The sequence below is a fragment of the Aulonocara sp. 'chitande type north' Nkhata Bay genome, linkage group LG3, assembly GCF_057382095.1.
Source record: "Aulonocara sp. 'chitande type north' Nkhata Bay isolate Kocher_YH1m ecotype deep benthic linkage group LG3, A_spYH_male_GT1.1, whole genome shotgun sequence".
NCBI lineage: Eukaryota > Metazoa > Chordata > Actinopteri > Cichliformes > Cichlidae > Aulonocara > Aulonocara sp. 'chitande type north' Nkhata Bay.
Window position 1 is genome coordinate 60,144,742 of NC_141346.1, and position 26,697 is coordinate 60,171,438.

A 26,697-nucleotide genomic window follows, 5' to 3' on the forward strand; every position below is an offset into this window, starting at 1 on the left:
CAAAAACTGAAGCAAACCATGAATCAACATGTGAACATGAGCTGATGCTGCTGAAGTGAAGCAAAGTTACAGAGGTTTGATTACAGACACAGCTGAGAGTTTGTAATCTGTCATCATTTTAAAAGGTTTACATTTCTTCAGTATATCCACATTTGCAGCTGGTACCTCAACCTCCACTTGTCCAACACAACTGCTGTCCACTGCCTCCATGACATTGTGATTTTGCTGTTGGTCTTCTGTCAGATCTTCATCAATCACTTCTGCACGGGGCACACCTTCAGACTCTGCAGCTGCATAACGAAAGCCTGTAAGATAAAATTAGACATAAGGTAAATGTACACCAATATTCCAATGACAGGTGTGTGATTCATCTGGAAGTTATGTGCGGATTAGTGTACAGTGATAGCAATTTAGTATGTTTTTAGAGGGGGGGGGGGTTGTTTACCTCCGATGGGTGCTCTTTTTCGCTTCCGTTGCGTACGCCTTGAGTGCCGGTCCGAGTCTGATACAGGTATGTCGTCATGCCCCATGTGCAGTGTTGGTGCCCAGTCTGGATTTGTTACATCCATTTCATATGCTGGTTTGCCTGCAATAATGCCAAATCATAAGCTGTCATGGTCCTGGGTCGGCGACCCAGCGCTTTTGGTTTGTTATCATTTTCTAGATGATGATTGTTTAAGTTCTGTGTTATTTTCGATCTGCCTCTAAGTCTGCGTCTGTACCTGTCTGTCTATGGTGTCTCCCCATCTGTTTGTGAATCTGTCTGTTTAGTTCAATGTCTTGTCTGGTTCCATGTATCTGAGTTTCCTGTTTTATTGTGAAGGTCCGTGTCGTATGTGAGTGTGATCAGTTTACGTTTCCCCTGTCCCGTCAGCCCAGATTCCTCCCAGCTGTGTTGCCCTCCTGTCTCTCATCCCTTGATTACTGGTGTGTGTATTTAAGCCCTGTGTGTTCTCCTGCCTGTTGCCGGTTCGTCTGTGTTCCTCCGTGTCAGTCTGTGTAACTCTGTGTCAGTCTGTTACCCTGTGTTCCACGGTGTCCTGTTCCTCGTCTGCGTCTCTCTGCTATTCATCATCCGTTGTCATATGCTCCCAGGTCTGTTATTTTAGTTCTCCCAGTTTAGGTGTCTTTAGTTGTTTGTTATGCCCCACTGTTTGTTTGCCACTACACCTCTGTAAATAAAACCACCGGTATCTCATCCACTGCCTGCATCTTGGGTCCTCCTTCTATATCCACACGGCTCGCCTCGGCAGCCGTGACAGTACGAACCGGCCACTATGGACCCAGCAGCATTCAACCCGCCCAAGGAGCTCCGGGAGGACATTGTTTACTCCGTGGACAAATTAATCAACGCGTGGCTGGAGCACGAGGGGAGAGAATTTCGCCAAGCCGTGGCTAATCGGCTACAGCGCTTGGTTTCTGGTCTCCCCTGGCTGCTCAGCTCACTTCACCCGCTTGCACAGAATTTCATTCTGAATGGACTCCGTCTTCACCCCCCGGCTGCTACCACCCACCCTGCAGCTCATGCTTCACTGCCCAGTCCGACAGAGGATGTTCTGCCCGGCCCGTCAACCCAGCCTTCGAGGGGGAAACGGCGCTCACGCTGCCGACGCTCCTCGCCACAGTCGGACCTGGGGATTTCCGAGCAGCCAGCTGTGGTGAGTGGACAAGACAGTATTGTTGGTCTAAACTGTGGGACCGTTTACTCAGGGGTGATGTTCTGTACGGCACTGGACAAAAACTGTTTATCGCCAGAAGCTCAGTTAGCCGCCCGGCCAGAAGCTCAGTTAGCCGCCCGGCCAGAAGCTCAGTTAGCCGCCCGGCCAGAAGCCCAGTCGCCACCTCCGCCACATTCAGCCTCACAATCCATAGCTCAATTACAGTCACAGCCAGACTTATTACAAACCCTGTTACAATCCATGGCCCAGTCAGTAGCCCGGTTAGCAGAAGAATCATTAGCTTTATCCTCAGTTCAGCAGTCACCAGCCCTGCATCCTGTTTCGGTTGCTCCACTACCTGTTCAGCCATCACCTTCACCTACTCCTCCTGTACAGCAAGCCATGTCAGTCCAACCCATAACGGACAGTTCAACAACTCCGTACTCTAAGCAGAGAGACAAACCCAAGAACAATGTCAACATTCCTCAAAGGCTGGCCAGTTCTGAGACTGAGATGCACTCCAGGGCCTCCCCAGAGGCTGGGTTTCAGCCCCCATTAGACTCTGGACCCCTGGAGTTTAAGAAGCCAGCTGAGGACTGCACAGAGCTGTCGCTGCCTGAGCAGGGTCAATGCTCTGCGCAGCTGCAGGCCGCTATGTGTTTGCCAGAGGCCCGTGTGCCTGCTGGTCCTGTTCTGTCCCTGCCAGAGGCCCGTGTGCCTGCTGGTCCTGTTGCGTTCCTGCCAGAGGCCCGTGTGCCTGCTGGTCCTGTTGCGTTCCTGCCAGAGGCCCGTGTGCCTGCTGGTTCTGTTGTGTTCTTGCCAGAGGTCTCCGCACCTGCTGGTTCTGTTCTGTGTGTGCCAGGGGCTCCAGTGCCCACTGGTTCTGAGACTGTTTTTGCTGGGGGGCCCGAGGAGCCCGTCCAGCCTTCTTCCTCGTCAGCTGGGGGGCCCGAGGAGCCCGTCCAACCACCAGCTGCTCCACCAGCAGCCTCATCCACGCTTGCAGCAGCAGTTTCATCCATGCCGCCACCTGCTGCAGCGCCTCCGTCTGCATCCCCCACGCCGTTGCCTGGCCCGGCCTCTGCTGCATCCTCCACGCCGTCGCCTGGTCCGGATTCAGCATCCTCAGCGTCGCCTGGTCCAGCGCATGCTTCGGCTTCATCCGCTTCACCTGGTCCAGCCACTGCATCATCCTCGCCTGGTCCAGCCACTGCATCATCCTCGCCTGGTCCAGCCACTGCTTCATCCTCGCCTGGTCCAGCCACTGCTTCATCCTCGCCTGGTCCAGCCACTGCTTCATCCTCGCCTGGTCCAGCCACTGCTTCATCCTCGCCTGGTCCAGCCTCCGCATCACCTGCAGTGGCCTCCTCTTCAGCTTCCTCATCAGCTGCTTTGCCTGGTCCAGCTTCAGCATCCTCATCAGCTGCTTTGCCTGGTCCAGCTTCAGCATCCTCATCAGCTGCTTTGCCTGGTCCAGCTTCAGCATCCTCATCAGCTGCTTTGCCTGGTCCGGCCTCCGCTTCTGCTTCAGCCTCGTCTGGTCCAGCCTCTGCTTCTGCTTCAGCCTCGTCTGGTCCAGCCTCTGCTTCTGCTTCAGCCTCGTCTGGTCCAGCCTCTGCGTCTTCATCGTCTGGTCCAGCCTCTGCGTCTTCATCGTCTGGTCCAGCCTCTGCGTCTTCATCCTCTTCGTCTGGTCCAGCCTCTGCGTCTTCATCCTCGTCTGGTCCGGCTTCAGCCTCCTCATCAGCGTCCGCCTCGTCTGGTCCAGCCTCCGCTTCAGCGTCCGCCTCGTCTGGTCCAGCCTCCGCTTCACCTGGGGCTGCAGGGGCCACGCAGCCTTCAGGTCCCCATACTACCGCCTCCACATCGTCGGTCATCTGCCTGGCCGCCTGTTGGGCATCTCCGCCGCCGTGGACGCCCTCCTGAACGCCGCCACTGCCTTCCACGTGGCCGGCCTCCGGACTTGTTTCCACGCCGCTGTTGCCGTCCGCACGGTCGGCCCCCAGAACTGTTTCCACGCCGCTGCCTACTGCGTGGCCGGCATCGGGACCGGCCCCGCTGCCGTTCGCATGGTCGGCCTCCTGAACTTGACCGTCTGGGCCTTTTGGACTCTGTCCCTCCGTCCTGGGCCCCCTCCGCCCACCCTGGTCGGGTGTTTTTTTTTTTTTTTTTCTTTTTTGGTTTTGGTCCGTTTTTGTGTTTCTGCTGGGCTGTCTGGAGCCAGCCCTTGAGGGGGGGGTACTGTCATGGTCCTGGGTCGGTGACCCAGCGCTTTTGGTTTGTTATCATTTTCTAGATGATGATTGTTTAAGTTCTGTGTTATTTTCGATCTGCCTCTAAGTCTGCGTCTGTACCTGTCTGTCTATGGTGTCTCCCCATCTGTTTGTGAATCTGTCTGTTTAGTTCAATGTCTTGTCTGGTTCCATGTATCTGAGTTTCCTGTTTTATTGTGAAGGTCCGTGTCGTATGTGAGTGTGATCAGTTTACGTTTCCCCTGTCCCGTCAGCCCAGATTCCTCCCAGCTGTGTTGCCCTCCTGTCTCTCATCCCTTGATTACTGGTGTGTGTATTTAAGCCCTGTGTGTTCTCCTGCCTGTTGCCGGTTCGTCTGTGTTCCTCCGTGTCAGTCTGTGTAACTCTGTGTCAGTCTGTTACCCTGTGTTCCACGGTGTCCTGTTCCTCGTCTGCGTCTCTCTGCTATTCATCATCCGTTGTCATATGCTCCCAGGTCTGTTATTTTAGTTCTCCCAGTTTAGGTGTCTTTAGTTGTTTGTTATGCCCCACTGTTTGTTTGCCACTACACCTCTGTAAATAAAACCACCGGTATCTCATCCACTGCCTGCATCTTGGGTCCTCCTTCTATATCCACACGGCTCGCCTCGGCAGCCGTGACATAAGCTACTCAGTCGACATGATGTGGTTCTGCAGCATCACACATTAGCATGTTTTATCTCATTATCTATGACCGCAGCACGTTGAAAATAACACTAAAAGCCTTTCAAGAGTGATATGAATTAATTTAGAACTCACCGGAAAGAAAATGCCGTGAGCAAACCAACAAAAAGCTGGGGATTGCAGAGAACTCTATATCCGCTCGTCTCACCGCTGCAATCCAAGCCTGACGTCTTTGTTTAGTAATATCGGATACATGGGATCCCTCACGTTGCCTCCAGGATGGAAAACGATGAAAAGAGAGCCCGTTATCCAGCTTCTTGCCTTCACGATCGTGTGATCTAACGTTGCAACCGACAACACAACACGTACAATCCATAGCTGAAATGGTATCCTTTGGCTGGCCTACTGTCATGGCGGAAGGGGGCGTGGCCCATCTCCCGTGACATCACGCTCCAAAGCCCTATAGGTGGGAAAATGTACCATGTCGACCAATCAAAAATGATATGGAAACATGACATTTGGTTGTTTAGCAAAAGGGGGAAGTTTTAGGAGTGACCGGCAAGAGAGAGCGAGTGAGCGAAAGAGAGAGAGAGTTTTGATACGTGAGAGATTTGTGACGTTTACCGTGTTTGGTCTCAAGTTAGTTTGTTGTCTTGTGTATTTAGTGTGTAGCTGTTGTTTTGTTTTGTGTGTCAGTTCTACTAGTGATCGTCACAGTTGCTGCCTTAAAGCCAACAAAGGCAGATTGCAGTGTAAACGCTGAGTGACACACCTGCTGTCAGACCTGCAGGTTTATCCCTGTGCTGTTCTCATATGTGTTAGAGTGACACAAACTATTGTTTGACACCTGATTGTTCTGTAAATAGTTTGAAATGATTATATGAAAAACGTCTGAGCCTTGGCTGCATTTTTTGGTAAATAGTACCATATAACTTTGTTGTTTGCAAAACGTGTGCGTATTTTTAAAAATGTACAATCTCTATTTGCATTTCAAGTTATGAAGATGATTCGTTAAACATGTGTGTGGTTTTTACAGTCAAAATATCACTTTCTACTTGTATTTTAAATTTTGTCTGAATTTAGATAAATTGTGCTGATACAGTTGGTCAAAATGAGAAAATAACAGATTGGCAAGATAAACTGTTTTTAAAGGTAAAATATAGAGGCCACATCAAAAGTAGTCAAGAAGGGTTAAAGGCTAAAAGCAAAGTTGTCACCAAGTACTGTTTATATTTGTGTGTATTGCTGCAGCTTTTTTGAGTATTAATTTGGTGCCTTTGTGTGAAATAATGGTATTGTGAGTGATCCATATAGTCACAAAGAATAGCCACTTGTTTCTGTGCTACCAAAGTTCCCCGGCTTTCATTCAAAATGTGTTTATCGTCAGCACCTGCACATTAAACTACTTAAACATTATAAATGTCTTCAAGCTCACACTGAGGCCTGTGGGGTACTATCAGCCACTGAGACAGTACACACATTTATATGTGTTTGTATATGAATATTTCATACTTTAAGACTGCCTGTTTATTTAAGGGAGATGAACAAAATACATTGGAATTGTACAAAATAATATCATGGATGATAAATTAAATAGATTTTAAGTAGATGCTTGTGCATTCTTAAAGTCTTATATGTTGAACTGAACTATGTGATCTGTTCAAAGCCTTAATCTTAATTTGAAGTGAAATGTGCATTTTGAGTTTATACACTATGTATATAAGGCGACCGTTTCCTTTTGCAGTATTTTTGTGTGGTGTACTTTTCTATGTCTTAACAAAAGGGGAACAAAGGTGTTTAAGTTCACCTAGGATGATGTGTTTTAATTTTCACATGGTCTTGCTTGAATTTGACCCTGACAAAGGCGTATGAACTCTGTCAGCTGTTTGGAGTTTCCATTTTCTAAACTTCTACATTCTGAACCTTCTTCAGCTCTGAACAGATGATGAAACACTGAATGATTTCAAGCTCACACTTTGTCTAATAAACTTACATCTTTCATTCTTTATACAGATTGAGGGACTGTGGTTTGTCAGAGATCAGCTGTGATTATCTGGCAGCAGCACTGAAGTCCAACCCCTCCCATCTGAGAGAGCTGGAGCTGAGCTACAACAACAAGCTGCAGGATTCAGGAGTGAAGCATCTGTGTGGTTTCCTGGAGAGTCCAGGATGTGGACTTGAAACTCTGAGGTCAGTCAGCATGTTTTAGTTGTGCTAAGATGAATATGATGTGAAAGTTGTGCTGACACTAAACTGCAGACATCAGGCTGATATTATACTGATCCACACTGAGGATCTTCATGGTAAAGTCTGTTTTCTTCTTCTCTGGTTTAGTCCATTGACTGCAGCAGACCAATGTTCACATTTCAAACCTTCAAAGAAGAAGAAAAATCCTCCACTGGATAATTCACTGTGAAACTCTCCAACTCTTCATTCCACCTTAAAGTCTGTCTGACACTGAAATCCAAAGCAAAATGTGCGTTTGCTTTACAGACAGCAGTCCAACACAAACATACACACATCATCCAAAACACAGTCCAACATCCAAATCTCCTCCACTGCCAGCATGAATGATGGGAAAGAGAAGGAGGAACACTCTGACATTCAGGGTTAGAATGAGTTTCATGAAGCAGACTGTGAAGATCAAAGCTGCATTAGAAAGCTTACATGAATGAATGAGTGGACAGAAGTGGACAGAGATCATCTGAAGCACTTCAAAGGCTTTAAATCAGCACATTTCTCTTTATTCTTTATCAACTCTGTTAGTTTCTCTCAGTTTTCTGTGGAATGAAGCTAACAGCAGGCTAATAAGATGCTGACCAATAGGTTTCTATTAAAGGTTGTAATTTGTATATGAAAAAGTGCTTTGGCTCAGCAGGGATCAGCTTACAGGTAGAATACAGCTGCTGGATGGGATTAGCATGTCATAGCTATCTACCAAACTGCTAACTGGGGGATTTCAGGCCATCTATGGATCATTTTTGCTAACTGTTTATTCAGCTTAGGCTCACAGGGCTGCAGCCTGTGCCCTAGCTGTCATAGGGCAAGAGGCGTGGTCCACCTGCACAGGTGAGCAGTCCATCACAGGGCCAACAGAGAGAGACAGAGAAGCACTCTCTCACATCCACACCTACAGCCAATTTAGAAGCACCAATGAACCTAAGCAGCATTTCATTGGACTGTGGGAGAACATCCAACCTCCACAGAAAGGCCAACAAGCTTCAACCTACAACCTTCTTGCTTTAAGGCACTAGTGCGAACCACTTTTCCCCATTTCAGCCCAAATCCTGCATCTTCCTGTTTCTGACTCCAGGCCAGCTCCACTAACACTTTCTCATCAGACACTGCCACCTAGTGGAGGAAGTCTTAGTTCCATTTGAAGCTTCAGATTACAGTTAGTTCCTTTACAAAGAGGTGGAGGTGGTGGGGCCACAGCACCATCATCACTGAGTGCCATAGGACACTTAACCTTTGTTTCCATATGCTGGGAACTTCCTGTTGTTCCAAGGAGGACTGGAAAATGTGTGAAAATCTCCCAGTCAGTTCCTCACAGCACACTTCAATCATTTCCCTCCCACAGCATCAGGACCAGGGCTTTTTCTCTCTTTGGTCCCACTAAGAGATTTCCACACAAACACCTCATCAGTGGGACTCTCAGAGCTACCAGCCCTTTGCTACAATCACAAAGCTCTTCATTGAAATCAATGATATCAAAGCTGGAATCAAATGAGTCCAAGTCTTCTGCTGATTCAGCATCACATTCATCTTTGCTCCTTGTTCTGCATCCCCACCATGGACTTCATTCCTTTCCAAGCCAGCCTTGAGTGTCCTTTATTCAGCTCATCCTCTGCTTTACTTTTACACCTGATTTTAGCTGCTTTATCTCTCTTTCAACAAGTTTCTGTGCCTCAATCTTTTTCTTCTCTCCCTCATAACAAGACAGCTTCTTCTGCCTGAGAACATGTTGGAGTGATTTACTAATCCAGGGCTGCTTATTGGGGAAAATACTTCCTGTTTCCAAAGTAATCCCCATTTTTCCCAGAAAGAAATGTAAGTAGAAATCGATGATCTAAGTGAGAACATGAGCCTTTAAAAAGTCCCAGTGGGTGCAGTCAAAGCAGTCCCTCAGTCCCAGTATATAGTCTTTGGTCCAGACTGGAACAAGTGTGTGCCCAGTTTGAGCTCTCTTCAGTGCTGTGACCTGACAGACCCAGAGGGGCCATCACATCACATTTAGAAGCTCCCCTAATGGAGCCACAACACATGTCCAACACTTAGTCTGTCTTGTTGGACCAACTGGAAGAAATGATTCAAGGACTTAGTCACAGAACAGAGATTCAAATCTCCAAAATTCAACTGGCTGCATCAGGACATATAGTCTGAAACTCTGCACAGTTTCCTGTTTGAAGCTGCTTCCTGTTGGCTTCAGCTGTTTGGAGTTTCCATTTTCTAAACTTCTACCTTCTGAACCTTCTTCAGCTCTGAACAGATGATGAAACACTGAATGATTTCAAGCTCACACTTTGTCTAATAAACTTACATCTTTCATTCTTTATACAGATTGAGTTTCTGTGGTTTGTCAGAGATCAGCTGTGATTATCTGGCAGCAGCACTGAAGTCCAACCCCTCCCATCTGAGACAGCTGGAGCTACAACTTAACAACCTGAAGGATCCAGATGTGAAGCAGCTGTCTGATCTTCAGCAGAGTCCAGACTACAGACTGGAGACTCTGTGGTCAGTAGAGTGATGGAGTGAGTGGGTGGTGCTGTCAGCAGTATTGTACTAAACACAGTCAGTATGAAACAAAGATCCAGTGTTTCCTGTAAAGCTGCAGCTTCTCAGTGAAGCTGTGAGAGGAGAATGGTGACAGGCTTCAGGATTGGACACAAACACTTCCTGTTTCTGACCTTTATGGTCACCATAGTAACGGCTGACACGCTCTGATCAAACGCTGTCAACAGCCAATCAGCTCTCTGAACAAAGCAGCACGCAGACCAATGACTGCATTCGTTTCCAAGTTTAAAGCAGTGAAGAACACAGTCTGTAGGTGAGGAAGAATTTAGTGAGAGCAGATGTTTGGATGGAATTCCTCCAGTTAACAGCTGGAACCGTCCATCTGGATTGTTGGGCTTGTTGTTGGGGTTCCTACAGAGCTCAGAGTGGACACACCAAGGTTCTTCTAATGAATGAAAGTCCAAACTCAAACTAGGAGGGAAAAACATTTTCATCAACTTCAATAAAAATCCAAAGATTAGAAAAAGTGAAGCAACAATGAGTCCTAGTACAGTCCCAGCACTGAAGTCCCTGCTGCTCTTTATACTGGATGTGCTGCATCACTGACTGACAGCTGATGAAGAGTCTCTGGAAACACTCGTTTATCTCCTCTGCTCTTCCTTCTTCTCTCTGCAGGTGGAGCTGGTGGTAAACAGGACGGTGTGTGTGCTGAGAGAGGAGGAGCTGTGTCCTGATGATCCAGAGAGGTTGAAGCAGCAGCAGCTTGTGTGTAGAGACGCTCTGACTGGGCCATGTTACTGGGAGGTGGAGAGGAGAGCTTCATCCAGCAGTGACTGACAGAGGAATGAGAAGAAGTGCAGATGACTGTCAGTGCTGCAGAGTGAACTGCTCTGAGAACAGCTCCACTGTCAGACACAATGTAGAGTCCAGCATCATCCCTGTGTGTCCCTCTGGATCTGACAGAGGATCATCAGTGTATCTGGACTGCTCTGCTGCTGCTCTGTCCTTCTACAGTCGCTGCACAGTCTCTGTCTGACTCTGGCTTCAGACCCTCCTGGATCAAACTCACCTGGAAAGACTTTCAAACATCACTCAATAGATTTGAATACAGAATATATTTGATATATACTGTAGATGTACTGTAGAGTTGCAGTTTGTCACTTGTAAATACAGTCTGTGAGCAGCTGTGAGCTGAAAGATCTTTCTAGAAACACGAAATGTTTTCACTCTTCTGTTGCTTTTTCATATATTTCCACAACATTAATATTGATCCCACCTGTCTCACCTGTTTCATGCTTTTATACATAATAACAGGACACGTGTGATCTGAGCGCTGCTGTGGTTGCTGTGCTGCACGTCTTCATTTAGATAACAGAGACATCTAGTGGTTCAGAGGGAGAACTGCAGGAGGTGGAGCTGTGTTTTAGCGTGGAAAACTTTTTATCTTTTAGGCGCAGATACAAATATGACAAGTATCAGTGTGAGATACAAAAGGTCACATCAGTCAGCAGAGGGAACAGTGATCACACAGCAATGTAAGAATAGAAACATAACAGTGAATCTGGACATGTATACAGATGGAAGCAAACAAACAGGATGTAACACTACATTAAAGCCACAAATGTGAAGAAAACAAACACAAAGGAAAATATATTTGATCTCAGGAATCCAAATCAGATGCTTTAGAGCAGGGGTCGGCAACCCTGGGCACGCGTGTCACAGCTGCCACGTGAAGGGTTAACTGATGGCACGACCATAGCTGGACTGGCCATCGGGCATACTGATGATGATTTTTCATTTTTATGGGCTGATGATGTTTTTTTATTTTTTTGTAACGGTATAAACAATGGAAGGTGGTGGATTGGCCGGATGCTGGTCGATGTGTAAAAATAAGTCAGTTGTTTGGTGGTGGCTATGGCGGAGCTTCCACAGAGGCAGCAGGTGGATGAGGGAAAGGGGAGGCAGGAGGAGCAGAGACCCGAGGCGGCCGCCGGTCCGAGTGTCAGGTGAACTGAACTTCAGGTAAGAAGTTATGACCTGCAGTCTGTCTGGGTCAGACATAAACCAAGTTTAGGTGCAGTTTATTTTCCTTGTGCTGACTTTTTACAGTCAGTTATAATAACTCCCACTCAGAGGAGACCAGAGATCACATTAACATGTGTGTCTCTGTAGTAACAAACATGCCATATTAGCCCAGTTTATTTTTCTTATCATTGTTGTGAGGAGACCATAAATAGCATTTGTATTTTATGTTGTACAGTTCATTTGCTGTTATGGATAAAAAGTCTTTCTTTGTTTCAAAATAGCTGATAAATATTCGCTGATAGCTGCAAACATCTGCGCACAAATATAATCCTATGAAGTGGTTCTATATAGTGTGTAATTTATTGCTAATGCAATCATATGGCACATTGACTTCTGAGGAAATGTTAGATGCACTCATCATCAGAAAGGTTGCCGACCTAAACCAGGGGGTTTAGAGCATCATAGAGTTTTTGTGGTTTGTTTTCTTTAAGTCATTTCACAGATTTTCTCTATAATTTCAATTCCTTGAATAAAACAACAAACTTAGGGGATGATTTTGTAATCCAACTTTATGTATGAAAGATTTTACTAAACGTAAAACAATCTTCCAACTCAGTCGTCATTCTTATCTTGTGAAATCAAACCAAACGTTCTGTTGTCTCTGAATCAGGGATTGATGAAATCTTTGGTTGCATCCATTTATGAACATGTTCTCATTCATATTAAATCGTAGTCTAAGTCCTTCTTTAGAGGGATAAATGTCATTCATTATCTTCAAATGTGTTTCTGTTGTTTTGGGGGGAAGTTTGAAGTCCATTGTTCAAAGTCTGTTAATGAAACTTTATGAAGTTTATGTAGGATGTTTTTCCTATTTTGTATTTGTTTGAATTATGATGTATTTCTGACTCTTGCTGCCATGATGCCAGGTCTCTCTTGAAAACAACATTTTTAATCTCAATTAAATTTTCACCTGGAGAAATAAAGATGATAATAATAATTTTGTCTTCAGGGAATCATTTCTCTGTAAAACAGCTTCTTCTGAAACTCTTGTTACATTTCTTGTTTATTGTTTGCTGGTTTTAGAAAAATGTCATCGTCTCTGTGTGAACTTAAACTCTACATGTGGTGTTAGCTATAAACGAGCTCTAGAGTCTAATAACGATGCTTTTATTATTGTCTGGTATCTAACCTAACCCTGGGCCTCTGGCTGAATGTGAAACACCAGCAGATGTTAAAAACTGTCTGGGTTACACGTGCATCACGTCGTGTGCTTCCTGACATGGATATGATTGGAATCTGGGCTGTTCAAGCGGTGCTGGTATCATTGTTGTTTCTGAGACTTTCCAAATCTTTACTGGATAAAAACGTAGCAACTGATGGATTTAACATTTAGCTCTCAGACTGTCCCAGAAAAGGCGGAGGTCTGGAAGTTTATGTGAAGCTCTGTCTTGCTGCTCAAGTCTTGTTCTCTCCATCTGCACCTCAGCCATTTGAAATCTTGGCCTTAACTATTGATCTGTTTGGAAATCAGACTGTTGTTGGCTGCTATCAGCCTCCACCTGCTTCCCCCAGCACATCACCGTCTCTGGTTCAACTTTTATCTGAGCTGCATTTTAATGACGTCTTTCAGATGGATGATTTTCATTGGGACTGGCTTTCTTCTGTGTCTGATGATTTTAAGGCACGCTGCTTGTTTTTAAAACTGACTCAAATTATTTAAAGCCTCACACGCCTTGATCCTAAACACCCAGATAAATCTGCTCTTATTGACCTTTTTTAACTAATATGCTGCGTAAGTTTTCCACATTTGCAGTTTTTGCCAACGACCTGAGTGATCACTGCGTAGTTGGTGCTGTGAGAAACACTAAAATCTCACGCTCCGAGCCCGCATCAGTTTGAACTGGGGTCGTATTAAACAGGCTGACAATGTCAGTTTGGGAACATTTACAGGAGAGTTGTGTCTACTTTGTGGACAGACACGCCCCTTTTTGCCAGGTCAGGGTGAAAGGTCGGGACAGGCCTGGTTTGGTTCAGTACCGGCCGATCTCCTACATGAGAGAAACCAGGCCTGGGCAGGAAGTCTGGCTCTGATGCTGATTGGCTACGTTTTCATTAGCTGTGTAATCGGATTACTGCCTCCATCATCAAGATGTAACTATTTTTTACTTTAACGACTGACAGTCCAAACGACCGTAGGAGGTTTTGGCAAACTATAAAGTGTCTCTGCCAGCTGTGACTCCTCAGAGCTTCCTCCTCACTTAAATATCGACTCCACTCCTGTGTCAGACAAAACTGAAATGTTGCTTTAACAAACACTTTGTTGCTTCTTGCTCTTTGTTCAGCACAGTATCTGATGGTAAACCTCTTGCACACAACTCTGCTCGTAGTTCCTGCTTACTGATACCTTTTCCTTCACACCTGTCACAGTAGAAGAGGTTTGTAAGGCTTTGAATAGCCCCAACACCAGAAACTCGTCCTCACAATCGTTCTCCTTCCTTCTTGCACTTGGCTGCAAATATCATAGCTGAGCCAGTGTCTTATATTTTTAATCTTTCTCTACAACAGAAGAACACCACTATACTCTGTGTTCTCTGGTTAACTGGTCCTCATTGGTCTTACACAGGATGGTCCATTAGTATCATTTTATCTATCAATCTGTTTCTGGGTTACTGCCTCCTATTCATCAGAGTACATGTTAGGCAAACAGTTTAGTCACAGCCTGCAGTCTCAGGACATCATTACATTCACTGTTCCATCAGTTCATGCAGAGCTTGGGAAGAAGGCGTTCTCCTTTTCTGCTCCGTCTTCATGGAAAACATAACCGAAGGATTTAAGGCTCTCCGTTGATTTCACTTGCAGACTTCAAAAGACGTACACATGTTTTTGTGAAACCATCTCTGGGAACTTGTTCTCGTTTTTAATGTGACTGAGTACATTACACAAACTTTTCTCTTATTGTTGTAATTTTAATATGTGTGTCTGGAACAGGTCTCTCTTGTAAATGAGACATTGAGTCTCAATGAGCCGACCTGTATAAATAAAGCTTCAATTACAAAGTCCTTTGTATAAAAGCTCCTTCAGCTGCCAGTGGGACGTGCTGTGGCACTATCGGTTGCAGAGCCTTTATATTGTTAGTTAGAAACTACAAATATAATGGCTCACTGTATTTCAGAATCAGAGAAACTTTATTAATCCAGGAGGGAAACTGAGTTGTCATAGCAGCAAATATACAAGAAACAACAAGCACTCATATAAAGTGAGTGTAGAAACAGAGTTATGATAAATAAATATTCAGATAAATAATATCAATATATAATATAAATAATCTATAATCCAGTTTTGAGTTCCCTCCCCAGACACCTTAACGCCCACTCACATCCTGGGCCATCTGACCTCAGGAAATCACATGATAGGGTGGGGCCAGGTTTCACAATGAGCTCACCCGAAACCCTGGCTGATTAGGACCCCCACCCGCTTTCACACCTTGGCTCATGTGATTACGTAGAGGATCATCAGGGGGTCCTTTGTCCCTCTTTGGGGGGAAACTCCCACTGGGTTTAAATCTGGGACTCCCCACCAACTGACCCTTAGAACTGAAGAAGCTTCTCAGATGAGAGGTGAAACGTCTTACAGCAACTCAAAGAAGTCCAGACGCTTTTCTTTGCAAGCTCCTTAGTCTACAATGACCTGGATGACTGAGAACCGTCACAGACAACTCAGTCCCATATTTTAGGTTATTCTGAATAAATCGTTCATGCCCTCTCTTTGGAAAGAAGCTGTTGTGGTTCCTGGTCCTAAATCTAGTCGTCCAAAAGTTCTAAACGACTTCAGGCCTGCTGCCCTCACCTCAGTCTTTGAAAAAATCATCAGAAATGTGATTATGGAAGACACTGAACTTCAGCTTGATTCAATGCAGATTGCACATAAGCCCAATAGAGGAGTGGAGGACGTGCTTTTGATTCTACTTCACCTGATTGTCAAACATGTAGAGAGTAAAGGACTTCAGTTCATCGATTTCTCTGCTTCTTTCAATAACACAGCCCCAGATTTGAATCAAAAGACTTTTAGAACAGTTTGAAATCCGGACAAACCTGAGCAAGTGCAGTCATATAAATATCTTGATGACAAATGCTATTATTTTTCTGTAAAGCAAATTGACCTAAAAGTAAAGTAACCTTGATATGTCAGGATGTAGATGTCCCACCCAACGTCACCCAGCCCTGAAACATCGGTACTGTTCAAGGCAGCATTGCTGTCCAAACGTCCATCAGAGTGTTTCTTTGGACTTCATGGTGTTGCTGCTCCCAGTATTCTCTGAGACAACCTCTGAGGCCGTCACAGAGCAGCTGTATTTGTACTGACATTACATTACACACAGGTGCACTCTATTTAGTCATTAGCACTCATCAGGCAATGTCTATGGGCAACTGACTGCACTCAGACCAAAGGGGGCTGAATAATAATGCACATAACAATTCTCTTCACTCTGCTGACAAGAGATTCAACCCCCACTATGAGCACCTTCTAAAGAGCACCATTGAGAGTATCCTCACCAACTGCATCACTGTGTGGTATGACTCCTGCACTGGGTCCTGCAGGAAAAATATGACAACGGGTAGTGAGAGCAGTGGAGAGGATTGCAGGGTCCTCTCTTGCCTCCCTCCCCAGGAGATCTACTGTGCCTGCCTCATTCGAAAGGTCCTCTTCATTACAGGTGACTCCACTCATCTCTTCAACAGCGTCTTCAGTTTGCTGCCATCAGGAAGGATACTGAAGAGACCTTTTGACCTTTACATTTTCGTTAATATCTTTAAAACAGAAGCAGCAGAAACGAGAATTTTAGCAGCACAAACCAGCACAAGCGTAGCACAGTTGATTGACACCAGTTTTGTTTGATTTAATTAATGTGGGGGGGCTGGTTGACCTCTGGGGACCTCTAGAAATTTTCTTGAATATCTTTAAAATGATAGCAGCACAAACAAAAATTTTTACAGCACAAACGTAGCATAAACGTTTGATACCACTTTTGTTGGATTTGAAGAAGGTGGGGGGTCGCGGGAAAAACCAGCAAAAGAACTCGAGCAGCCGGGCTATGTAAAAGGTGTAGGGGGGCATGTTTGCGGTCACGTCCAGCGGGTGTGTGGGCTGTTTGAGTCATCTGTTACCAGGCAAACTCCAATGCAGCAGGCTGCTGAACACACACAGGCCTCCTGCATCCTCCTCTTCAGCTCTGCTTGCCCGATATCGTGACCTAAGCAGGGTCGGGCCTGGTCAGTACTTGGATGGGAGACCGCCTGGGAATACCAGGTGCTGTAAGCTTTTGCACTTCCACACACAAACTGCAGAGGGCACTTCTGCTCCTGCTTGTGCTTAGAGGCATGAGAAGTTAACATTTATGGGTGATAAAATCCTTTTTCTATATTTTTAACATGAGAATATCAGTTTTCCATCTTGTGTTCCAGAGTAATCGGACAAAAGACAAACGTAGAACAAGGAAAAAAGAGGCCAAGTGTCTCACCTATAAAACAAAATGACTGTTTTCTGAATAGTCTCACACAGATAAACATTTGCAGGGAATACCTTTTCCTTCAAAACAAACGTCACAGACTGTGTTTTTCTTTACTGATTGTATTTGAGTAGAAACTCAGATTAAAATGGCATCAGTGTTCATAAAATGATTTAACTGTAAAAGTAGGTGTAGTGGATCACTTTGCATAGATCTAGATAAAAGTGCTGTAAGCAAAGACTACAGTGGTCATTGAGCAGCTGTTCCTATAATGTGAATCTGGGATAAAGGCACAGATTATTTGTTTGCCTTTGTTTCCTGGTTCTTTCTTTCTTATCCAAATGGAAAAAGAGAGCATAAAAGTACTGTTTACAAGCAGCTTATCTATCTCATTGTGCCCACTATCATAAAATCTTGGTTGACTGAGCACTGAGCCATCTACCACTCGAAATTGAACCTGTGTGGGACAACAACAAAGTCCAGTATACTAAGTTTCAGTAATGTGCAGTTTTTTCTGTGGAAGATGTAAATCTAAATAGATGTCCTATTGTATGCATAATATACCACTGAACTTTATAAAACAACTTCTAAAAGCAAATTTCGATTTATTTTAGATTTTCTCAAATCCAAACAGTGCTAAAAGCATGCACACAGTCAAATATTTTTCATACGAGGTGCTGAAGGTTCTGCAATGTTCTGTCAGTGCGCCCCAGGGCAGCTGTGGCTACAATGTAGCTGCCATCACCAGTGTGTGAATGTGTGAATGATGTATCTGTGGCTTTTTGTCACACTTGGAAACCACGGTGTTGTGCAGCTATTTGCCTTGTTGCAGGGTTTTTAAAAAACTGCAGTTTTGATTTTAGTGAAAGACACCGTCTCATGACTCATTGAGTGCCGCGACTGACGAGCCAATCCGTGGCCTGCAGTCTGACGATGTCACATTTCCTGACTGCTTGGAACCCCGACTAAGTCGTCCTGTAGCCCACATCATAATGTTTCCATCTCTCTGCTTGACTGCGGGGATGCTATTTTTTGCATCACACTCCTATTTCAAAAGGTCAGTTAAAGCCACATAATTGGAATTTGGTTTCATCTCCCCACAGCACTTTCTCCAAAGTCTTCCCTGAATCATTTAGATGTTCACTGGCACTTGAGATGGGCCTATACATGTTTCTCCTTGAACAGGTAGCTACCCTATGTTAGCCTAGCTTTCTATCACTGATGCTCTGTGTGTATTGTTATGGTTCAAAATATGGGGATGGAGACAAGAGACAAGAGAAAAAAACCACAATAACAACACTGGTCCGGCCGGGTTAAGTCAAACGATGATTTTAATGATCACACGCGTGGGAGATGGACACTGATGCAGACAGCCTCAGATCTCAAAATGGTGGAGCATTGCTCAAACTCTTATAGCCTCTGGTTCTCCCACCTTATCATAAAAGCCTAAACATTCACATGCTTTTCTCTCACACGGCGCCTAAGCTACGACCTTGGCTCCCCGTTTATCTGCTCCTGCTGAGTTGGGGCAGAAAACTCCAGCATGCTCTGTTCTCTTCTAATCAGACAAATAAGGCGATGGCTTTCTGCAGCAGTATTATGCATCATAAAACAATATCATTCATCCACAATAAATCAGCAGTCTAATGTAATGCAAATCAGTTTAACTAATGCAATAGTTATCAGCTTCTTCTAATTCAGGAGAATAATGCAAACTAAAACTACATAATAATTCACAATCTTTAGTTAGGGGTATAACATGGCATAAAATAATATTATAATCTAACAGTATGCTGCTGCCTCTCTCTCATGTTACTTAAAAAATTAACCCCACAGCTTCAATAACCGTATCTAAAAATCTCTCAGTGAAAGTTACGGTTGTAGGTTTGGTAGAGCTGGGCGATAGAACGATAACGATATGTATCGCGATATAACTTTTACTCGATAGAGAAATTAAGCTATCGCGATAGACCTCGCCGCTCTTGTCCTCAAAAAAAAAAAAAAAAAAAAGGTCAGCCAATCCAAATTCAGTAGCGCAGAGCCGAACCAATCACAGCCGCAGCGTCACGTCGCGTGACTTGTTACGTACAGCACAAGTGCCAAGCCGCACGTGTGTTTGTTTGGGAAGCAGCCAGCGGGTAATGGAGCCAGCGCGTAATGGAGGAAATGAGTGTGCCGACTAGAAAAATCAACCGAGCGTGACCGAAGAGAAAACAGATGATGGTTCCAACGCCGGAGAGATTGTCGAACGGAAGAGCCATAGAAGTTCTGTAGTGTGAAGGTATTTCGGCTATTTCAAGTCTGACAAAAACAGAGTAGCGTACACTGTAAATTGTGCCGAAAGCAAGTCTGGAAATATAATAAACTGGTGCATGCGTCACACTGTGCGCCACGTTATTGTTTCGGTGAAATGAATTTCTACAATACTGTTACTGTTAATTCTACTCTCTGCAGTGTTTAAATGCTTACATATACACACAGTTACTGTCCCTCCACACATACGACTCGGTTCTGCTTCTATGCCGCAGCTTTGTTTACTTTTTCCCACCGAGGCTTCTAGACTTCTGATTGGCCAACATTTCTGCACGGTTAGGAATCTAGCGCCACCTGCTGCTTTGGCATGTTCATAGCAGCATTTTCCTTCATTTCTGCCTTTATGTGTGGACGGGATTATTTTTTAAAACGAAAATGGAAAATCTCCGTTTTCAAAAATACCCGTGTACGTGTGGACGTAGCCTCAGTCTCTGACTGGAAGCGCTAATTCGTCATTCGGCTTTTGTCAGACTAAAGTAACTGTTAAAACTGTTTGAAAAGCTAAGCTATACAACAAGGAGAGATTGAGAATTTCCTTTTAGTTCTCAGTTTATTTGATATTGACAAAAGTTAGTCAGTTTTGTCTGTTCTTCTGTAAAACAAACTAAGATTTATTTTTAGAATTAATATTTTGTTTCTAAGTGGAATTGACAATTTAGTCTGTTTCGTTTGTTCTATTTTGAAACTTAAACGCTTTAGCGGCTGCCTTTTGTGTAGTTTGCAATATTTGCCTTTATTTATCTGAAAAAGTCTCATGTTCCTTAAGTACATCTACCCTGTTGAACTTATTATGGGAAATAAATATTTAAATAAAAACAAGCTGCTGATTATTTCACATTTTACTTGTGAGCAACGGCACATTTAAATCTTACAAATATAGTTATTTGGCTTATATCGTGATAGATATCGTTATCGCCTGAAATGAAAAAAACATATCGTGATATGAAAAAATCTCATATCGCCCAGCTCTAAGGTTTGGAAACATTTTGGGGTAGCCAGTGTTAAATAGAGACAGGGCCACATTCTTTATCTAGTCATTGTAATGAAAGAAGCACATTAAAAACTATATGAGAGTTTGCTTTTAACAAGCATGTAATGACTCTACTTAGTTTAGGTAGTCTTAGGGAGTCAAACTGAAAGTAGCATTTTGTGGATGTTTTCCCTGCTGCCCGATCCCATCAGTCTCTTAAAGCATCATTTCTTATGCGCCCTGGTGTGACAGTGGTTTCATGGCGCTACAGGTTACCTGAGCACATCAGGTATATTACGGTTGAAAACCAGTGCCCGGCCTTCCAGTGGGTGTTCGACCCCTCGTGCACAGCTCAGGAGTCTAAACGACCCAGCAGTTATGGACATGTGTGTTTTTGGTGTGCTGTCCCTCGTTCTCCCTGCTTGCAGGTATATCTGTGTGTGTGTGTGGATGCCGGAGTTTCTGAGAGCACCTGTTTACAGGCACCTTCAGGCCTGGTGGGTGTGGCCCTGCCAGGTGGTTGGCCACACTTGAAGACCATCACACAGCTGATCAAGCCTTGTCAGAGGAGCTACTTGAGAATGCGGTGGCGCTCTCTCTGACGCTGGATCATTGCGTGACTTCACGTTAGTCTCTCGGCCAGTCAGTACGGATAGTCTGCCGCATTGTATGTGTCTTACGGCTGCCTGTTTGTTATCTCCCCAGGAGAAGCGTGGAGATGAGAGGGCAGCGAGCACGGGGTGCTCAGACACTGAGGAGCGGAGACAAGGAACACTAGCACTGGGAAGAGGACATTTCACGGGAGTCGGGAACGCACTGCGGATTTATTGTTATTTTCCATTCACTGTAAATAAACGCACTGCTTGCATTCAGAGCTCCGTGCCTGGCTCCTCCTTCCTCACATCCCCACGGTTGACGCTGGCCAACCGTGACAAATAGCTTTTCTTAGATTCATTATTAGTTCAACATTGACAAATAGTAGTTGACTAATATCAGGAGCCAAAAAGAAAACAAAAAACAAACTAAATAAATATTTCAGACGCTGAAAATAAATTATTACGGTTGTTTAAATTTGCTGTCAGCAAGTTAGGTCTAATGCATGTAGTCAATCTAATGAATCAATATTACATGTAAAAAGTACAGAACTGAAAATGAAACTAAAATATAACGGTAAATGAACTGGTTCTTGTATAAAACCTTTCTACTCTCTACAACTTTCCTCATTCATGCACTCACTTTTTTCTATGCTTTTTCTCTGTAAGTGCTTTCTATCTAACATTAATACGCATTCATCCTCCCGATGGATGCATCGGAGAGCAACTTGGGGTTAGCGTCTTGCCCAAGGATATTTGGCATGCAGGCTGGAGCAGGCGGGGATTGAACCAGCAACTTTCTGATTAGTAGGTTTCCTGCTCTACCTGAGCTACAGACACCCCAATTTGTGGTGCTCTGGAAACAACACGTTCTCATCCCAACAGGTAACGATGCTATGTGACAAATCATCGGTATGTGTAAATGTGTTTTTTGTTCTAATCATGAATCGCTTTGTAAAACAAGACCTGATAGGGTTAAGGTTAAAGTTATGGTTAGAGTTAATGTTAGGGATAGGGCTGGAATGGACGGCTGGAGCCTCTCCTCCAAGTGTGTGTTACTGCCGCCATCAGCATTCTGTTGTATTCTGTTGTCTGCTTTTCTCTGTAAGCGCTTCGAGCCTGTACTTTTTTGCTTTAGCTGAGTAATGAAGTTGAATCAGTACTTTAACTTTCACTGGAACAATAGTATTTTTACTTCTACTTAAGTGGAGAATGTCTGATCTTTTGCCAACTCTGGCTGTCTCTCAGTCTTGGAATACCCACTTGTTGTCCAGCGGTGTCCTGGGAATATGGGAACTAGACAGACTGGGGAAACAATGGGAGGAGACACAAAGATGGAATCACTTTTACCATCTTTTATGTATTTGCTGGTCGTCTTATTTCTTCTATTTTGCAAGCACAGTGTTGCAATCATTGTCTTTGTGGTACAATGACACAGGTAGAATGCAGGTGTTTTCATGTAACACGATGCCAGAAAGATGAGTAATGTGTTTTGAAGAGAAGATAAAACATCATGTTTGAACAAAGATAAGCAGCAGACACGTCTGTGTGTGAGTTGTTCAGGTTCAGTAAGAAGGTAATATGTCTGCAGAATTTGTAATTCTTATGAAGATATTGCTTGTACAATAAATAAAATCCCTTTAACTTCTTCTGGAGAGTGTCTTTATATATTTAGTCATTTTGGGGCGATCCTTTATTTAGTAGTAACTCTAGTCGGGGATATATATCAGAGTTTACTTTCAGATATGAGCATTGTGTTTCCTGTGGATGAATGAATGAATTATTTATTTATGTAATTTTTGAAAGACTGGCTCATGTAAAATCTCTGAAAGTATGACAAAGCTCTCCTGTTACACTTTATGGACACCTGAGCGTCACCATGAGGGCCTGTCTTTATTCACTTTATTCACTGAAATCCACTTTTATAATGAATTCACAGTAATCACTGACACCTTCAGAGCATTACATTCATTAAAGACGTCTTCTACACCTACTCTTCCAGACGACCGACACATGCTTCAACCACTGCAGGTTAACCAGCCACTCATCAGTAAAGCAAAAACTAAATGTAAATGTCCTCATGTGGAAAAGACTGAAACACAACTCCCATATATCACTAATGTAACAGATCCATTTAGGGAGAGTGAGAACACTAGGCTGGATGTGTTTTAATGCAGGAACATTCATCATGTCTTCAGTTCAACAAATCATTTACATTGAATATGTGAGCTGGATGGTTACACGACACAATGTGATTGTCAACAATAACTGCAATGAACGCTGGTTTGAGGGCGGAGTCAAGGAGGCCATTTACGTGAAAAGGGAAAGACCCTCTCTGAATCAAGGAGGGGGCCTAAGGGTACATCTGTCACCATCTTACAATGCTGTGATTGCAGCCGTTCTCCAACTCTCTGTGAATGGTACTCAAGACCATTGATCAGTGGTTGTTGATCAATGGTCATGAGAATTTGCATAATCATGATTAAGGAACTGACCTCCCAGCCCATTGTTCCTTCAGTCGGCTGGTTTCTCTGACTGAAAACGCTACGTCCAGAAGAACAGAATCAACTTTTGGAGATTTACTTCCCTGATGATTGAGCACGCATCAAGACCTTTTAATCAGGCCAACAAATATCTTGTACTCAATTTTAGCAGCAGCCATTGTGACACTGATGATAAAACTTGTGTAAAAGTGCGAAGCTGTAAAAAAGTAATTATAAAAAAGCGTTTTTGTAGCTGAATGTTACTGGATAGCTGTTTCATCTGTAACACATCAAAATAACCTGCTAAGGTTTAATAGGCTATAAGGAACACACTCACTTCCTGAGCCCTGGGCAATAAGAGACGTTTTGTGTTTTATGATTTATTGATATGTTTGATCCTTTCTGAGCTGCGTTAATGAAGCAGTCATTAGAGCACCATGTCCGCTAGAATAGTTCTGTAGTTTGATGCTTGAGTCGTTGCAGACTTGTTGAAACTCCCTCACCCGTCAAAGCAGCGTCTTTGTTATTCGCGTCCAGCAGATGGCAGTGTTTCACTGTCTGACGGCTGTCTGAAGCTTCAGCTGGATTATCCGTTTTCATGTTTGATTAGAGGTTTGTGTGTGTGTGTGTGTGTGTGTGGGTTTTTAGCCACGAGTTGTCCACGATAAAGCATATTGAATGGCCTGTCTAATATTGTTAGAATTCTCCTTTGGGTTAGTTTCATTACTCAATCGGGACATTTATTTGGAAAAAGAAAAAAAGAGGGAAAAAAAAGAAAAAAAAGAAAAGAATTAAAAATAAATAAATCCTCATAGTTTACATTTACAAATATCAATACTGAATGTTACGTCCCTCTGCAGCTTCTAATCGTCTCAGTGTTTTCAGCTGGTGCTAATTGGCCACACCTAGTCAGGTGTGGATAAAAGCATACCTGAGGCAAGCTTCCCGGCAGTGCACTAGTCTTTGCCTTGGTGGCACCAGCCATTTTAGCCAACCTGGTTTTCCATTTTAGGATGAAACCTCTTCTCACCCACACTCTGCTATTCATCTCTGTTTTTATGTTGCGGCTTTTGAGCCGGGTCGTAACACTGAAGATTACAAAGATCAACATTAAGACCAGTCTGTGCATTCAAAGCAGTGACAGAAAAGAGTGTGGGGCATTAACCCCCACTCACTTCACAGTTCACGTTCACAGCGAAGTTCGTCGAAATTTACAATGAGACCCTGAGGGACCTTGTGTTCACCGGCAAGTCCAGCAAGAGACCTGAGCATGAGATCCGCAAGACAGCCAGCAACGAATTGACAATCACTAATCTCACCTATGAGCGGGTCTCCAATGAGGATCAGGTACAGCAGACAGACATCTGTAGCTCAGAACAAATTAATTTCAAATCTGCTGACAAATTGTTACCAAACTTTGAAAATACATCAAACTTTATCGATGCTCTATGTTTTAAAACGTTCCCTCGTCCTCTCAGGTTCTCCGTCTGATTGCTTTGGCCAATCAGAATCGCTCCACTGCCCAGACAGCCCAGAATGACCGCTCGTCTCGCTCCCACTCAGTCTTCCAGCTGGATATTGAGGGAGTTAATGCCGGCAGGGATGTCAAGTGCAAATGTATCACACTGGAAGTACCAGCATCAGGAATGTGGCTTCTTCTTTTTGGATCTATAATATTTAGTCTGGTTAGTTATTGTTACTGTAACCAGTGCAAAATCTGCTCTGATGACTCAACGTTAATGTTTGAGCCCCTGAGCGCTAAAAGAAGTGTTTTGTAAAGTATTAAAACTACCTTTAATGGAAGGAAAAACGGATCACTGCTTCCTATAAGAGTTGGTTTTCTCTGTGTGTGTAGCCACTCTGTGCCTGGTGGACTTGGCTGGCAGTGAGCGAATGGTGAAGAGCCAGTCTCAGGGTGACCGTTTCAAAGAGATGACCGCCATCAACAGCTCACTGTCCAACCTGGGCGTCGTTATCGCCGCTCTGGCCAAAAAGGTCTGCAGCTGACTGGTTTTTTAAGGAAGCAAAAGAAGATCAGATCAGATGAGCATGATGTGTCTATTGGAAACAAGTTCAAAGAATTGTCTAATAATGAGTTGCTGTGCATCCACACTGCCTGACATATTTTACCTTTACAAATAAAGCAGGTACAACAGATTCATATACCAAAACAAATGTCAGGAACTTCACCAGATCACAGGGCATTGATCCTTTCTCTCTCTCGCTTTTTTTTTTTTTTTACTCATCTCTGGAATTTTTCTTTTGTGTTGATCTTTACTCATACCAAGGCTGCTGGCTTGGGGCTGGCTATGAGCTCTGGATAGCTTTAACTTTAACAACATCTTCTTCTTCCTTACCTTCTTTAAAATATTCAATGTTCAGCTGGGTGAGGGTGATTTAAGGGTCTGTGGAGTTTGATGTTGGAAACACAGTGAGGCGGTTTGCCTCTAACAACAGGTTAGTGTGTGTCTGTGAGTGTGTGTGCCTATATGTCTGTGGCACTGTGCACATATATGAAACTAGCTGGCTTGTAATCAGACATACTGGAAGCTGATCAGCCAGTCACTACTCCATGTCGAGAAGTTGAATATCGTCTGATTCCGATCCCTGGCCAGTTGATCGGTCCATTTGTACTTTGTACTAAGGATCTGACAGATTAAACAACATTTAATGTCGACTTTGAAGGATATTTGAATACTCTTTACGGGGTAATGTGTACAGAAGTTCAGGGTTGCGCTGTATGCATTTAAAAATGTCTTACTTTGTTCATAATCTAGCAGCTATACACAGGTCAGAGGTGGAAGTAGGTGGCACTTAAATTTCATTTAAATGAATGGTCTTTGATTAAACTGTTACTTTTCACATCATCTCTTTTAATCCAAATTACATAAATCTAAAAAAGAAATTTTCAGTGAAAATAATTTCTTTTGTGCATAGCTCAGAAATATGGCCTCACCATTGCCTCCTCATTTAGTTTGCATGGACCTGTGCAAATTAGTCCCCACCTCACCCTTTCAACCATGTGTCCTGCATGACTGAGCAGCTTGGTGCGAGATGCACTAGTAGCACAGCTCATAGCAATGACAAAAATGTAACACCAGCCTCCAATTTATCACTTGTAGCTTACCAGTGCCTGCACTGGTTTCTGGGTTTGATGAGAACATTAATAATACCAACAGCTCTGCTGATTCCTTAGTAGTCTATTAGTTTGCACTTTAGCATGGACACCCAGTCCCCTTTGCAGCATTGCTTATAATCACTAATCACTTCCTGTGAAGCTCTTCTAATTTTAATTTGCAATCTGACTTGCTTCATCTGCACTATGAGTTAGAACAAAGAAAACACACCTGTGCAGTGTCAGTCACTACTCGTTGTGTGAAACCTTTTGGGATCGAATACCATCTGTGTCACATTATATTCATCCTTCCCCATGTACGTCATTGGGTTTAGACAGAGCTGTATCGGCATGAGACGGCGTTAAGGTGACAGTTGCCACAGTGTGACGTTGTGCTGTATCTGTA